Below are 17,810 nucleotides of genomic sequence, written 5' to 3'. Positions count from 1 at the left end.
TCATCTGTTGATGGACACTTAGGTTGCTTCCATGTCCTGGCTATTGTAAATAGAGCTGCAGTGAACATTGTGGTACATGACTCTTTTTTTTTTTTTTTTTTTTTTTTTGCGGTACGCGGGCCTCTCACTGTTGTGGCCCCTCCCGTTGCGGAGTACAGGCTCCAGACGCGCAGGCTCAGCGGCCATGGCTCACGGGCCTAGCCGCTCTGCGGCAAGTGGTATCTTCCCGGACCGGGGCACGAACCTGTATGCCCTGCATCGGCAGGCGGACTCCCAACCACTGCACCACCAGGGTAGCCCCATGACTCTTTTTGAATTATGATTTTCTCAGGGTATATGCCCAGTAGTGGGATTGCTGGGTCGTATGGTAGTTCTATTTTTAGTTTTCTAAGGAACCTCCATACTGTTCTCCACAGTGGCTGTTATCAATTTACATTCCCACCAACAGTGCAAGAGGGTTCTCTTTTCTCCACACCCTCTCCAGCATTTATTGTTTGTAGATTTTTTGATGATGGCCATTCTGACCGGTGTGAGATGATATCTCATTGTAGTTTTATTTGCATTTCTCTGATGATTAATGATGTTGAGCATTCTTTCATGTGTTTGTTGGCAGTCTGTATATCTTCTTTGGAGAAACGTCTATTTAGGTCTTCTGCCCATTTTTGGATTGGGTTGTTTGTTTTTTTGATATTGAGCTGCATGAGCTGCTTGTAAATTTTGGAGATTAATCCTTTGTCCATTGCTTCATTTGCAAATATTTTCTCCCATTCTGAGGGTTGTCTTTTCGTCTTGTTTATGCTTTCCTTTGCTGTACAAAAGCTTTTAAGTTTCATTAGGTCCCATTTGTTTATTTTTATTTTCATTTCTCTAGGAGGTGGGTCAAAAAGGATCTTGCGGTGATTTATGTCATAGAGTGTTCTGCCTATGTTTTCCTCTAAGAGTTTGATAGTTTCTGGCCTTAACCTTAGGCCTTTAATCCATTTTGAGCTTATTTTTGTGTATGGTGTTAGGGAGTGATCTAATCTCATACCTTTACATGTACCTCTCCAGTTTTCCCAGCACCACTTATTGAAGAGGCTGTCCTTTCTCCACTGTACATTCCTGCCTCCTTTATCAAAGATAAGGTGACCATATGTGCGTGGGTTTATCTCTGGGCTTTCTATCCTGTTCCATTTGTCTATATTTCTGTTTTTGTCCCAGTACTATGCTGTCTTGATTACTGTAGCTTTGTAATATAGTCTGAAGTCAGGGAGCCTGATTCCTCCAGATCCATTTTTCTTTCTGAAGATTGCTTTGGCTATTCGGGGTCTTTTGTGTTTCCATACAAATTGTGAAATTTTTTGTTCTGGTTCTGTGAAAAATGCCATTGGTAGTTTGATAGGGATTGCATTGAATCTGTAGATTGCTTTGGGTAGTACAGTCATTTTCACAATATTGATCTAAGAACATGGTATGTCTCTCCATCTGTTTGTATCATCTTGAATTTCTTTCATCAGTGTCTTATAGTTTTGTGCATACAGGTCTTTTGTCTCCTTTGGTAGGTTTATTCCTATGTATTTTATTCTTTTTGTTGCAATGGTAAATGGAAGTGTTCCAGATTTTTCATCATTAGTGTATAGGAATGCAAGAGATTTCTGTGCACTAATATTGTATCCTGAAGCTTTACCAAATTCATTGATTAGCTCTAGTAGTTTTCTGGTAGCATCTTTAGGATTCTTTATGTATAGTATCATGTCATCTTCAAACACTGACAGCTTTACTTCTTCTTTTCCAATTTGGATTCCTTTTATTTCTTTTTCTTTTCTGATTGCTGTGGCTAAAACTTCCAAAACTATGTTGAATAATAGTGGTGAGAGTGGGCAACCTTGTCTTGTTCCTGATCTTAGTGGAAATGGTTTCCGTTTTTCACCATTGAGGACGATGTGAGCTGTGGGTTTGTCATATATGGCCTTTATTATGTTGAGGAAAATTCCCTCTGTGCCTACTTTCTGGAGGGTTTTTATCATAAATGGGTGTTGAATTTTGTCGAAAGCTTTCTCTGCATCTGTTGAGATGATCATATGGTTTTTCTCCTTCAGTTTGTTAATATGGTGCATCACATTGATTGATTTGCGTATATTGAAGAATCCTTGCATTCCTGGGATAAACCCCACTTGATCATGGTGTATGATCCTTTTCATGTGCTGTTGGATTCTGTTTGCTAGTATTTTGTTGAGAATTTTTACATCTATGTTCATCAGTGATACTGGCCTGTAGTTTTCTTTCTTTGTGACCTCTTTGTCTGGTTTTGGTATCAGGGTGATGGTGGCCTCGTAGGATGAGTTTGGTAGTGTTCCTCCCTCTGCTGTATTTTGGAAGAGTTTGAGAAGGATAGGTGTTAGCTCTTCTCTAAACGTTTGATAGAATTCACCTGTGAAGCCATCTAGTCCTGGGCTTTTGTTTTTTGGAAGACTTTTTTTTGGGGGGGTGGGTAGGTGGGCTTCTCACTGTTGTGGCCTCTCCCGTTGCGGAGCACAGGCTCCGGACACACAGGCTCAGCAACCATGGCTCACGGGCCCAGCCGCTCCACAGCATGTGGGATCTTCCCGGACCGGGGCACAAACCCGTGTCCCCTGCATTGGCAGACGGACTCTCAACCACTGCGCCACCAGGGAAACCCTGTTTTTTGGAAGATTTTTAATCACAGTTTCAGTTTCAGTGCTTGTGATTCGTCTGTTCCTGTTTTCTATTTCTTCCTGGTTCAGTCTTAGAAAGTTGTACATTTCTAAGAATTTGTCCGTTTCTTCCAGGTTGTCCATTTTATTGGCATATAGTTGCTTGTAGTAATCTCATGATTCTTTGTATTTCTGCAGTGTCAGTTGTTATTTCTTTTTCATTTCTAATTCTGTTGATTTGAATCTTCTCCCTTTTTTTATTGATGAGTCTGGCTAATGGTTTATCAATTTTGTTTATCTTCTCAAAGAACCAGCTTTTAGTTTTATTGATCTTTGCTATCATTTCCTTCATTTATTTCTGATCTGATCTTTATGATTTCTTTCCTTCTGCTAACTTTGGGAGGGTTTTTGGTTCTTCTTTTTCTAATTGCTTTAGGTGTAAGGTTAGGTTGTTTATTTGAGATGTTTCTTGTTTCTTGAGGTAGGATTGTATTGCTATAAACTTCCCTCTTAGAACTGCTTTTGCTCCATCCCATAGGTTTTGGGTGACCGTGTTTTCATTGTCATTTGTTTCTAGGTATTTTTTGATTTCCTCTTTGATTTCTTCAGTGATCTCTTGGTTATTAAGTAGTGTATTTCTTTCTTTTCTTTTTTTCTTCTTTTTAAATTGAAGTACAGTTGATCTACAATGTTGAGTTAGTTTCAGGTGTATAGCAAAGTTATTTAGTTTTATACATATATTCTTTTTCAGATTCTTTTCCATTATAGGTTATTACAGGATATTGAATATAGTTCCCTGTGCTATGTAGTAGGTCCTTGTTGTTTATTTTATATATGGTAGTTTGTATCTGTTAATCCCAAATTCCCAATTTATCTCTCCTCCACCCTTCCCCTTTGGTAATCATAAGTTTGTTTTCTCTATCTGTGAGTCTGTGTTTTATAAATATCATGCTTTTAGATTCCACATATACGTGATATTGTATCAGATATCATATATGTGATATTTATCTTTGACTTACTTCACTTAGTATGATAATTTCTAGGTCCATCCATGTTGCTGCAAATGGCATTATTTCATTGTTTTTTATGGCTGAGTAATATTCCATTGTGTGTATGTGTGTGTGTATGTATATATACCACAACTTTATCCATTTATCTGTTGATGGACATTTAGTTTGCTTCCAAGTCTTGGCTATTGTGGATAGTGCTGCAGTGAACATTGGAGTGCATGTATCTTTTCAAATGAGAGTTTTCCTCTTTTCTGGATATATGCCCAAGAGTCATTTTTATTGATTAAAGAAAAGCGGGAGGGATTCGAGTGTGATAAATTAATGAAGAAGGCAGCACATCTCAAATATTATTTGTAGGACTGAGGTCTACCTCACAGACTTGTCAGGATCAAATGTAAAAGTGCTTTAAGAGAGAACCTGCTACACCTAGAATGTTCATAGCAGCACTGTTCACATAGCTAAAAGGTGGAAACAGCCCTGCTGTCCATCCTGGGATGAATGGATAAACTAATATGATATATCCACACAATGGAATATTATTCAACTATAAAAAGGAATGAAGTACTGGTATTTGCTACAACTCGGATGGACCTTGAAAACATTATGCTACATGAAAGGCACAGAAGGTCTCATATGATTCCACTTATGTGAAATGTTCAGAATAGGTAAATCCACAGAGGCAAAAAGGATGTTTGTGGTGGGAAGGGGAGATGGAGACTGACTGCCATGTGGGCATGGGAGTTTATTTTGCAGCGATGAAAATATTTTGGAATTAGGTGGAGGTGGTCATTGCACAAAGTTGTGGTGAATATACTAAATGCCACTGAACTGTTCACTTTAAAATGGCTACTTTTATGTCAATTTCAATTCCATTTAAAAAGGGTGTGTGTGTGTATATATATACACACACACATACATACACACACATAACACCTGTGTCAATGCCACCATGTATGGTACACCTGCTGAATTGCCAGGAAATGTCAGTCCTTGATGTGCTTGGTCTCCAGCCTGTAACAGAGGGAGAACTAAACACAGCTTTGCATATGGGGGGCCTGAGGCTCAAGGGTGAGGCTCGAGGGTCATTAGGAAGTGGCAGTTGTAGGACTGGCTCCTGGGTTTTCCTGTCCATCTTCTCTATTTCCATATGATGGTCGCTGGCAGGGTGACAGAAGCTGACAAGCCGGATAGACTAGGGAAGGATCAGGATTCCTCCTGAAGCTTCATGTCTGCCTCTCTCAAAGAGAGAATTTCTTGACAGTCCCCACCACGGAGCGGAAGGGTTAGTCTTTGCTTTGACTCTTACTAGCTGTGTGTTTTTGGCCTGGTTCTTTCCCCACCTCTTTGAGCTGGTTTTCTTTCTTTTGAAATAGAAGTGATAAGAATTATAAGAGGATTGTTAGGAGTTCTTCATAAGATGTGCAACGCCTGGGAGAGGTGTAGTAACTGTAATCTGTTATGTATATACCTGCCCCTTGTACAGTCTGGTTCATTAAGTTTCTTGGCAAGCTTCGAGGAAAAGCTCTGTGCCTTTAGAGGTATATTTGCATAATGAGATGTGTGGGAACCCCAGTGACCTTAAACTGAGCTCCAGCTTGAATTGTGGGCATTTTCCCTCCTCCTGCTCTCTGACCAGCACCAGCCTTCCCGTGTCTAGAGTGGCTGGGGCTGTTCTTGCAGTTGGGTGGCTTCGACCAAACCAAAAAGGCTAAAGTGCTTTCCCAGCAGTTGACCTTGTGCCATTTTGCAGGTGGATCTGGTTTCTAGTTCTAAGAAACATGGCAATGTTTGTGAAATGCTCTTGGTTTTAAAAAAAAAAAAAGGGAAAGCAAAGCAAAGCAACAGTGTTTTCAACTGCTTGCATGCCACGGTTCCAGCTTGTTGATGCCCTAACAGGAGGCAAGAGAGAGATGCTGCTTCCAGCCTGGGTCTCCTTATCTTCCTGTAGTAACAGAAATTGATGCGGCCCATCTGTGCTGCTTCAGAACAAACAAGAATGACGTCATGGTGCTGAAAATAGCTCAGGGTGGCGGGGCTGACAGCAGCCCTCTCTCTCTAATCTCCCTTGGGGACTTTCACCCAGGATTTCAGCATCTCGGCCCATGCTGGGCTCACTTGGCACAGCCACATCTGGGTCAGGCGTGTGCTCGTGACCAGCTTTGCTCCATGCGCAGCCCTCCTAGGAGTGATTTTCTTCGAGAGGGAGAATGTGTGTGGTCTCGTCTTTGGCTTAGTGTTTCATTTCATGTGGCCTGCCCTCCTTCACCCCTATGGAGCTGTCGTTGGGTATTTGAGAACCACTTTAAAGCAAAGCTCACCTTACTAACATAACACATGAGTCCAGTGTGGAGCTTTTCATTTTAAACTTGGGGAGTCCCTGAAGGAGACCCTGACTGCTTAGCCCCAGAGCCAGGTGCATGGATTGGATTCTTGAGTTTTAACTTAGGAGGAGAGGAAGTAGAAGTCAGCTTGATTCTCTTCCCTGGACAATGAATGAAAGGCCATATTTCTCACGATGCCCTTCTCCTTTCTCCATAATTTTAAGTGGATGAGAATAATATGAATGGGTTGATACTGCCTTTGTGTCCCTTACAGTTTGGGTGCATCTTGTTATTCCACCCATGCTTAAAGAAAGTACATCTTAATTAGCATTCCTTGAGTTGATTATGAAGCATGTATTCCAGTTGACTTCCCTAAAGATGCAGTGTGGTTTTGACTGCTTAATTTCCCTTAAAACTTCTGCAGAATAGTACTTACAGGGTGTGGAGACGTGTGTCCTTAGCGTGTGTTGCATCGGTTGGGAATTTTCCTGTGAAGCCACTGAAAATAGCAGAAATTGAGCTTTTGTTTGTCTTCTTGTTGTCCTGTACAAATAGTTTTGATCATGATGTTTATGAATAGAGGCTCTCAATCTTTTTCCTAAGTTGTGTTTACAAAGGAAATGGATGTTGATCGTGGCGGGATTTCTTGGGGAAGGAGTATACTTGGAGAGAAGTATCTGAGGAGGGCTAGATGGACCCGGAAAGGAGCCCAGTTTAGAAAGATGGTGGTTGGAGCCACCCAGACCTGATGAACTTAGCAGCAGTAGGGATGCAGAGGCACTCCAGGAACAAACAAACATACACACCGCCCCCCAAAAGGCAAGTGTTCCAGAAGGTCTCAGGGGAACCAATCAACATGGAGAATTAAGGACGCCTATGTCTTGTATTTTAATATGACAGGTGTGGGTTTTGTTGTTTGTTTTCTTTTATTTTTGGTGACCAGGCCTTTTGGACTCATGGGTCTGTGTCTGAAGCTGTGTTAAAGAGATGATTTGAAGTCTTTAGTGGGAGAAGAGCCCTAAAGCCACCTTCTTTCACCTGCAGTCTCTGGAGTTGTCTTCTTTAACCACTTTAGAGATGGGATGAATTGGTTTCTAGTAATTAAGAGCTTGTTCTTTAACCTCTGATGCTCCTTGCCTTCGACATGACCATCTAAATGAGATGCTTTAAAACCATCAATTCTAAATGTAGTATGTTTGCCGAGAGCGTCCGTATATTTGTATTTAAAGTAGTAGCTCTTTGTTGATTTGTGTGGCTCCTTTGCAGGTAGAACACAGTCAAAAGTTCCTAACCACAGCCTGCAAGGCTGCATGGTACCACTTCCTGATCTCTAACCCACCCCCCATCACTTGTCCTCCCAGTTTATGGTGCTCAGTCATACTGGCAAGATGTTTTTCCATCCCAGGATTATTGTACTTGCAGGTTCCTCTGCCTGGAGTTTTCTTCCCCAGACTTTTGTATGGTTTCAGCTCAAATGTAATCTCGGACGGACCTTCTGACCAGTCTGGATAAAATACCCCCATCCTCCTTATTCTGCGCTCTCCTTCCCACGTTCACTCTCTCTTCCACAGCCGTGTTTTATGGCACTTGGAATTATGTGGAGCTTTAATTTGTTTGCACAACCTGTTGTATCTCTTTCCTTTCCACTAGCGCGTAAGTGGAAAGGAAAGAGATAAATTCTGCCCTCCGTGAGGGCAGTGTATCTCTGTATCCACGGTACCTGGCACTCAGTAAAGATTTATTGAATGAATGAATGAATCAGAATTTTAAATGAATGAACTTAAAAATAGCCTGTGCTTGCAGACACATCCTTCTGCGGAGATGATATTTGGATACTATTAGTAGAGCAGGAGCGAGACGCTCGTACCATCTGCCTTTATGCAGTGGAGGGAGACTCTAGTGTTACAACTATCCATTTTCTTTACCAGAACTAAACCAAGAAGAACAAATATGAACTTTGCTTAGTCAAGTGGAATGAGCCCATTTTAGCACATGAGCTATAAAGGTCATCGCTTTGCCTTGTATCCCTGAGTCTGTGTAGACAGGGATGCTGAACATCAGTAAAAACCAACCAGAAATATGTGGTTCATTGTCTTTGATTCATTTCTGGCTGGGACCTTTTGCAGTACTGTAGCATCCTATAAAAGCAACAAACAAAAAACCTGCCTTGATGTATTACCTAGCCAGCTCTTTTTTTTTTTCCTTCCCACCCAGTCCAAGAAATCTAGGCTATATCTAAAGGGACTGTTTTCCATTTAGGATGTCTGTCATTAAGAGTGTATATTTCAGATTTGGAGCAAGCTGTGTTTTAAAAGTCAGGCTGGATGGGTCATCACAGCTTGTGTAAATATTCAGAGCCAGACGTGTTTTATTCGCCCCTTGGCTAGCATCGTTTGTCACACTATCTCCGTGTAGTAAGATGGTGACACCCACGTAGTTTCTCAGGCTGTGCTTTCTACTGATTGTTTGTGTAATTAGAAAATGAGTAAGTATTTATAGGGAAAATCTAAACCTGTGGGGATGAAACCTTCTCTCATTGTACCATGTTATCACCATCTCCTAAGGATTGCACTTTTGGAGTGTGTAGGTGGTACGGGTCTTACTTTGCTGCTGGTGTTTGCTGAGAGATTCTGCTGCAAGTTTCAAGTGCAGCAAAATGAAATCCAGTGGCAGTAAACCCACTCTGAAACAAGGGTTTAGAAGCCAAATAGACCAAAAATGTCCATCTAAACCATGAGGCTTGTGTTCATTGAGCAGCTTTGACTAGGAGCCTGGTACATTCAAGACGTCTTTGAAGGCCCGTAGCTGGATGGAAAGGGCCCGTGTGTACCAAAAGGTGTTTCTTTTATGTCACGGGAACAAAGTGAGTCAAGCCTTGATAAGCTTTGTAGAATTTGCTGGATACAAAGCTTGGAGCAGGTGAGATCTGTAGATAAAGCTAAGAATGGAGTTTGGTTCTGGGTATAGGAGTTGTTTTCAAAAGGGTGGTCAGTTTTGACTGGTTGACTGCATACACTGAGATCTTGATTTCAACTTCACTGCTTTTAGGCATCTTTGCATTTTGGTTGTCTGGTCGCATTCAGAGGTATTGATTCCCACCCCCGCCCTCGCCCCCATAACCAAATCTGCCGTGTTGTTGACTAGTGTCAAGGATGTATGTGAAGTTGACCTTGTAGGTCTAAACAGAATGGCTGAAATAAAATGGCAGATGGGAAGTTTTTAGCTGGCCATGGTCACATGGAGTGGGGAATCCGTTTGCAGACCCAGTAGGGGTAGGAAGGAGAAAGGGGAGGTTGACAATGGAGAAGAGATGGGATGAAATTCCTGCTGTAACTGTGAACTGAGGTGTGGCCACCTAGCTTTGTGTCTTTTGGATCAAGCAGGTCTGGTGACACCTCCTGTCTACAGCGTCATTCTCCATGCAGACAGCTGTAGGTTTAGGGCCATAATAAAACATGCCTGACAAGATGTGGCATGTGGAGCTGATCGAGCTTGTAAGAACACAACAATAGAGCAGAGATTCTGTCACGCCGCCCTCCTCCAGCCCCTCAGCAGCACTGTGGGAACTCAAGTGGCCTGCTGACCTGGACTGCCCCCATACTGCTGCCGTCTTGGTTGTAGAGTCCGCGGTGGGGGTGAAAGCCGTAGAGCATTTGGATCGTAGCACTGCAGCTTAGCAGCCGTGCGACCGCGTCGTAATTACAGAACCTTTCTAAGCCTCAGTTTCCTCACTTGCCTGAAGTGATAATAACACCTCCCTTGCAGGGTTATTATTTTTTATTGAAGTAAAATATATATAACATAAAATTTACCACTTTCACCATTTTTTTTTTTGGCCACGCCACGCAGCATATGGGATTTTAGTTCCCCATCCAGGGATTGAACCTGTGCCCGTTGCATTGGACGCACAGAGCCCTAACCACTGGACCGCCAGGGAATTCCCACCACTTTCACCATCTTTAAGTGTACAGTTCAGTGACATCGAGTACATTCACATTGTTGTCCATCCGTCTGCAGAACTGTTTCATTTTCCCAAACTGAAAACCTATACCCAATTAAACAAAAATTCCCCATTCTCTCCCCTAAAAGAACTGAGATTTGAACCCAGGATTTTTGGCTCCATGGTGTCTTTTCTACCACATCACAACTCAAGAGGGTTTGCTGTCTTAAATGTTGGACATATCCTAAGAATCTGTTATGTCAATTGGTACCGTCTACAAAGATGCATTTTTCTCAGTGAATGCGTACCCTATTCCCTGATCTGTCACTAAGGGTGGGTTGAGACTTAGGAAAAATGAGGCTTGCTATTACATTCTGCTGAAGTTCTCGCCGATGACAACACTCTAGATCCCCCGGGAAGAGTGACCCATGGATGTCCTGCCCACACCTCCAACTTACAAACTAAAATCAAATTCTAAGAGAGGAGGAAATGGAGGAATTGCTTTCCCCTCCACTTGAACCCCAGCCTGCTTCCTGATTTGTTCTTCTTTCCTCGTTATAGAGCTCGCAAGGCTAGACTTCTGTCTGCGGGGCACTGGAGCATTTCCTTGCTACTCAAATGGGAACCGTGCTCTCTGTTCTTATTCCCACACGCTTTTGCACCTCTCTGTCCTGAACTCCACCAGCAGTCTCCCAACCTGTCTTCCTCTTCCTCTCTCCTGGTCAGCCTCCATGTGCTGATGGGTTTTCTTTCCTGCAGTTCAAATATGATCACCCCACTTCCCTATTTGAAAACCCTCCATGGCTCCCCATTGCTGCATAATAAACCTCAAACTCTGCCAACTAGCATTCTAACCCTCTTCCAGCTGGGCTCATTCTGAAATGTGTGACCCCTTTCATTCTCCCTCTACTCTCTCCATAGACTAGCCAGGAAGCCAGGACCCTACAGGAGGCAGGAGCCGAGGAGAGAGAGAGAGAGAGTAGCCAAGAGGAAATCCCTGAAGGCTTTCTGGAGGAGGGTGCAGGATAGAGACAAAGTAAGCCAAGGGCCAAAGGCAAGGCTGAGCGAATGAATGAACTTGGGATGAAATTTTATGAACAAAGGTCTGTAGAGCTAGGAAAGGGGAGGAAGGCAGTGTTCACTGAATAGACTGAGGGAAAAAAAAGAATTAACCACTGAGCAGATTGTTGAATTGAGCAGAGGAATCTTTAAAGAACCCCGGAGAGTGAAATGTCTTAGACCCTGCAGGGCTAATTTTTGTTTTCAGTGTTGGAAGGCAGTGTTGCTTCTTGAATATACACACGTTCAAGTATTTACATGCTGAAAGGCACCCAACAGATTACCTGGCATAAGCCTTTGCATTAGGGCAAGTTATTTACCCTCTCCCTTCGCAGTGTCCCTATCAGGAAGAGCAGGATAAAAATAGATACTTCCTCAAACTTGAGATAACCTCAGTTAAGCTGCAACTTTAATTTTTCGTACCACTAAGGAAAATAATCCTGCCAATGAAACTGCGACATGCTTTTCAGAGATGTTAAAATGTGGGGCACAAAAGGATTGGCCACAGAATTGAGTCTAGGATTGTCCTAGAATCAACGAAATACAGTATCTACTTCGTAGGGTTACTGTGGACAGTGCTGGACACGCAGTAATTACTCAGACCGCTGTGGTGATATTTATATAGAGAAGGACGCAAGTCTGGAGGCTGTAGTGTCTAATGACTTGATGCAAGCAAAAGCTATCAGGGAAGTGCTCTTTTTGCAGAGTTTGCAGATCTCAGACTGGCCGGGTCTCCGGACAGGCGAGAGCCCCTGTTGCCTGTAATTCCATGTTACTGCAGGCTGTGACCGTGTATGCTTTTAGGCATGATACAACCCAGTGGTCATCGAGCTTTTCCAAGCCTGAGGGGAGCAAAGGGCTCAATTGCAGGGCCTGGCCTCTAATCTCGCCTTAGCCCTGCGCGCTGATCTATACATTCCCAACCATTAGAGAGACATTTTGTAACCATAATGGTCCGGTGCAGGCCAGAGTGCCTGGATGCTACCAAATTAAAGGCCAGTGAGAAGCTGCTTGGAGAACCTAGCCTCTGGCGCTTGTGGTCGAGAAGCCTTTATGTAGTGACAGGCCTTGCTGGGAGGAGATGGCCACGCCTGTCCTCAGGCAACTTTAATTAGGGCCGTAGACTTGGTTGCCCTGTGATGACAGGTTGAAGTAAGGTCTGTGGTTCTATGTCATGAAACCACTCCTGGGAAAAGCCTAGCAAAACTGTGGGTGGCACCTTGGGGATTCAAGAGAGGGTGGCCCTGCAGCGCTGGCCCCTGCCCGCCATACCCCACCTGTACTGCACCTGCTCGTCACGCTCAGGTGTCGAGTTTCTTCCCGCAGACCCAGACACACAGGGTTCCTTCTGTGCTTTGCTTACGTTCTGCAAACACCACTCGGCCATCCCCGCCTCGTCCTTGGTCTTTTGGACTCAAGCTGGGCACCACCTCCCAGAAGGCTTCCATGATCCTCACTCAGCCCCTGTGCTCCTGAGATGCCCTGGCTTATCTCTTTTGTTGTGTTTTTCTGTCATAATTTTCTCTTCTCTGTGTCTTTGCATCTTATTTATCTTTGTGTCTACTGTGCTTGGCACATAGTAGGCTGTTTACAAAGGGGCACTGGAGTGGACAAAGCAGAATAGCAAAGGTGATCCTCTGAGCATCCTTGTAGGAGGAGGAAGGGAAAGGCAGCTCTTGAATGCAGCTGAATAGTGACCACATGGGCAGGGGAGCCAAGACAGGGAAGAGAATTCACCAAGTCTGCTGCAGTAAGGAGTGTGGGGGAAGGGAGGTGAGGGCCCCTACTTGACGTTGATGGGGGCGTGGCTCGGGCAGGTGGATGGTTCAGGGCTGGTCGTGCACACGTGAACCTAGGTTCCTATTGGCCTCCTGAGTCCCCAGTCCTGCCCTTGGAGGCTTTGGGAGGAGGGGGCTATGGACCATTCAGCGCGCACCAGATGCTGGGATTTTCTTCACTCCAGGGAAGAAACTCCACTGCACCTCTTTTCCGGGGCCTCTGGAAGCAGAGGGCACCTGAGGCTACAGCTTTCTCAACAAACGTGCAGTGTTCACTTAGCGTGAGGTTTCAGCAGGTGGCCTAAGGAGACCTCCAAGCACAGTGTGCTGCTAATTCCCAAAAGGGAGTTTCGGGCTGCGGGCGCTCCTTCTTTCCTGAAGAGACGTGCTCACAGACCTCAGGGTGCAGGCCAGCGTTGGCTGCCACTTTCTGGAGACCACGTAGGCAACTCCTGGCACAGTGGCCCCAAGAGGTGGTGTCAAGTGGGGGACCTGACATCCAATGTCCTCATGTGGCTAAAGAGAGCAGCCGCCCCTCCGCTCCGAAATGGCCCAGCGTCATGGCTCTACCCCTTGGACCCTTAGGGAGTTGCCCTTGATCTCTACCCGCTTTGTATTACGGCAAAGTGCTGTCAGGGTTAGAAAAGCTGAGGGTGGGAAGGGAGGTATTAGTGCTTACAAAAAAAAGAAAAAAAAAGCCTGCACTCCACTATTTATAAATATTATAACAATAGCTTGATTTTACTCTCTGGAGCAGAGGTTCTTAACTTAGTGTCAGAATCGCTTGGGCAGCTCTTTGAGAAGTACGCATGCCAGACCCTGTCTTCAGAGGTAGTTCAGGAGGTCCGGGACAGAGCATGGCTCCTGAGTATTTTGGAAAGGGTGATTGTTATGGGTGCCTAGATCAAGAACCACTGCCTTAGGTGGGAAGGCTTCTTGGTGACAGAGACTGAGTCCTATGTATATCTTGGGGTCCCCTGCTCTACCTGGCATGTAGTACCTTTTATCATTCACTCAGAAATGTTTATTGAACACCTGCTGTGGGCCAGGCCCTGGAATACTGTGCTGAGCACCACCGTTGTTGGTACTCCTGGAGCTTCCCCCCGGAGTGGGGGACCCCTGTTTGTGTTAGATGCAAGGAAGTGTGGAGACCGGCTTCTCTTCATTCTCAGGCATCACTGGATCCTGGACTTCCCAGGTACCATCAGGGAGGTACCAAGTATCGACAGCATGGAGGTTACCCCCTTTCCCACAGTGAACCTGGAGCCCGGCTCACCAAGAAGGGACCCCTGGAATATTGTCAGTCTTAGCAAACGGGGTCAATAGATCTAAAACTCCAACCATGACTTTCCCATTAAGACTAAAGAACAGAGCCTGCAGACAAGACTGGGCTGGATCCTGCCCCTTTAATGTAAAAGGAAACTGACTCATGGGGAAAATTTAATAAATGGTAACTTTCAGACACACAGAATCTGAGCTCTTAAATCAGTGTGGTAATGGATACCATTTGGCAATTATTAAAGTTGCCCTAATGTCAGAAATAACTTTTCTGAACAGGGCAGAAAGGTCATTTTCATAGCAAATTGTGGAATTCATCTCTGATCATCCATGATTCTAGTTATATCAGGTCCTTAACCAGTGTTAAGTTCTTGTAAAGGAATTATTTATCAGAATTAAATTGATAGATTGTTAGCGTATATAACAAAGTTCAAAATCACTGGGGTTTATTCAGATTCATTTGAAATAATGCGAAGATGGTGTCTTATTCAGTTCGGACTGCTGTAACAAAAATATCATAGACTGGGTGGCTTAACCAACAGAAATTTATTTTTCATAGTTCTGTAGGCTGGAAAGTCCAAGATCAAAGTGCCAGGCAATTCGGTTCTTTGTGAGGAGCTTCTTCCTGATTTGCAGACGGCCACCTTCTTGCTGTGTCCTCACATGGCAGAGAAAGATCATGTCTCTTGTGTCTCTTCTTATAAGGGCACTAATCCCATTTGTGAGGGCTCCACCCTCACGATCTAATTACCTCTCAAAGGCCCTACCTTCAAATACAATCACACTGAGGATTAGGGCTTCGATATATGAATTTTGGGGGTCCACAAACATTCAGCCATAGCAGTTGGAGAGGGACTTCATTTCATAATGCTTGTTGTAACCTGACAACTTGAAATGGGTCAACAGTGAGATTTTACGGTGGGTTCCACCCCACTTGCAGATGCACATGTGAGCCGAGGGTCTCATGCTTCATTTATGGAGGTAGGTACCTGGGGGTCCTTTGCAGTCCTGGTCTCCTGGTTAAATTTGGATGGGACAGTTGCCTTGTCCACAGTGTATGTGCTGTAGGCTTGGGGCTGACCCCGGAACCCTCTTTGGCACAGTGTTGCTGATGAGTCTTTGTGTCTTCACACTCTGTTTTTGCTCTGTGCAGAGGGAACTAGCCTCTGTTCACACCCAGTCCATCTGTGACTGTGTCCTTTTTCTCTCTTTTTTTTTTTTTTTTAAGCTGACTGCCTTTAGTCACGTGTCTAGAGAAGAAGGAAAACCATCTTTCTGTTCTAATTTTTGTGACTTCATTTAAAAAAGAACTTTTTAGTATGGAAAGCAGAAAGCTTTAATCTTCATCTTTGACTTTTGCCAGGCAAGTCCATGTCCCAGGACATGGTATAAGTTGAATATTTGTGGAGTTTCATGGACTCTGATAGCTCTCACCTGTGTTGAGGGCACTGTGGTGACCCCTTCTTGCTCTGCTGACGTCAGGAAAGGGATTTGTGACTCCATACTCGGGAATTCCATGGACCTCTAGGCCCAGCTGTGGGAGTCAGACGTCCCAGGCACCCAGAAATGCCTTTCTCTTTGTCCAGCTGGCTGTGGCAGCAGAGTCAGCGTCTCTCATGTTGCCTTTGAGAACCATTTGCAGTGACTTCAGGAACAAAAGCTTCCCTGGAAGGGGTCAGTAGACTTGGTTTGTAGGCCAGGCAGAGCTCTGTGGGCCCTCCTGGCAGGTGCCCAAGCCTGGGTGTCAACAGTTAGAGCTGCAGTGATCACTCCTCTCTCATGATGGCATCATTTTCCAGGCCACGTTCTGCTTCTGCAGAGCAGAAGAGGGAGGGTGGCGTGGTGCTTCACTCGGGAAGTGGTTTTATGATTCAGAATCAAGTGCCTAATTGATCTTTGAACCTTATTATTAGACTCTTAGAAGTATTGGCATCGGAAAACCAGAGCCCGACACCCTGTTCTATTACTTTCTGACTTTGTGGCCTTCAACAGCTTATCAGTGTTACAGGCAGACCTCGGAGGTATTGTGGGTTTGAGTCCGGACCACAATTGAGCCTTCATTGAGTCGTAATCTTTTTGCAATAGTAACATCAAAGACCCTTGATCACAGGTCACCATAACAAATACAATAATGAAAAAGTTTGAAATACTGCAAGGATTACCAAAATGTGACACAGAGGCCCAAAGTGAGCAATTTTTGTTGGAAAAATGGCACCGGTAGACTTGCTCAACGCAGGATTGCTACAAACCTTCAATTTATATATATAAAAAAGCAATATCTGTGAAGCGCAATATATCGAAGCACAATGAAACGAGGTGTGCCTGTATTTGAGCCTCAACTTGTTCTTTTCTAGAATGTGCAGAAGAGACTACTTCTTTGGTTGAGACGTGTTAAGTGAACCATAAAGGCTATTCACGTTAGTTACCAGGTTTGCTAATAGGTAGGTTACATTGTGCTCCTCACAGAATTGTCATATGAGTTATGCCCTCCCTTTGTTAGTACAGCATCTGAGACCTAGAAAGTTTCCCAGCTGGTTAAAGTTACCTTGTTAGTAGTGATTGAGCTGGGTTTAGGGTCAAGGTTCTTGGTGTTCTTGGCATAAGAATATACGTCATGTGGTTTAGTATGAACCTTTGTTTATACTTGATGGAACTCTTGTTTTTCTTAGAACTCTCTATAATTTTGATTTATCCTTTCTCGTGATCTATGGAGAGGGAAGAAGGACTTCTCTGCTATATAATTGAACGCGCTTTGCATTTACAGACGCTGTTATCCCCATGGAAAGCGGCAGAGACTGAGGGAGAGGCAGGGACTTTTGCTCCTGTTACGCTTCTCAAGACAGCGCATTCTTTCTTTGCTAATGACGCGTTTCTTTTAAATGAAGACTGGATGGGAGAAGAGGGTCAAACGTTTAAATGTAGGTTAATAATTCATTTGGCAGAGATCTTCATCCTCAGGATGTTCTTGGCAACTGTCCTCAGGAATGCCTCAGGCTTGTCCTTCCTTTCTGTGGAGTTGAGGCTGCTCTGTTAGCTGGCCGGTTAGTGACGCCGATACACCTCATTACCCTCGTGTTGTGGGGTAGTGGTAAGATATTTCCGGAGGCATCCGCCCAGCAGTAGGAGCTCTGGAATGCAAATAACCTGAGACGTTGTTGCTCTTCCTCAGTCTGTGATAGGAAAGAGGACTTCTCTGCAGCCAAGGCCTCCAGCTGCCTCCTGATGGGCACTGGGGAGTGGTGGTGGTGGTGGGGGCGGATCAGTGAGTTAAGATTTTTTAAAGTTTTCAGCATTCTTCGAGAGCATGTTACTTCTAGTGGTTCTGTGGACTGTAGACCTCCCCCAACATTGTCACAGAAAGTCATACATGTTGTATGTCCTAGGAGGAAAGGAGTATTTTTATGCATAGTAACGTTATGAAGGCCTGTTCTGTACTGTTTTAAAGATAGCACATATCATGGATGGACCTAGAGATTATATACTAAGTGACATAAGACAGAGAAAGACAAATATATGATGTCACTCATATGTAGAATCTAATTTTAAAACATGATACAAATGAACTTATTTACAAAACAGAAACAGACTCAGATTTCGAAAACAAACCTATGGTTACCAAAGGAGAGACGTGGTTGGGGGGGGGTGGGATGGAGGGATAAATCAGGAGCTTGGGATTAACATACACACACTACTATATATAAAATAGATATTCAACAAGGACCTACTGTATAGCAGAGGGAACTCTACCCAATATTCTGTAATAACCTATA

General features: G+C 44.0%; 1 protein-coding gene across 7 annotated transcripts in view; it reads left to right on the top strand.

The window, feature by feature from the left end:
* MTSS1 (MTSS I-BAR domain containing 1) overlaps positions 1–17,810 on the top strand; it is a 159,380-nt gene that overhangs the window by 51,103 nt on the left and 90,467 nt on the right. The window lies entirely within an intron of this gene.

The sequence above is a fragment of the Orcinus orca genome, chromosome 17 (genome assembly GCF_937001465.1).
Source record: "Orcinus orca chromosome 17, mOrcOrc1.1, whole genome shotgun sequence".
NCBI classification, from domain to species: Eukaryota; Metazoa; Chordata; class Mammalia; order Artiodactyla; family Delphinidae; genus Orcinus; species Orcinus orca.
Note: the sequence above shows the minus strand (reverse complement) of the source record. Positions and strands in the feature narration are given on the sequence as shown.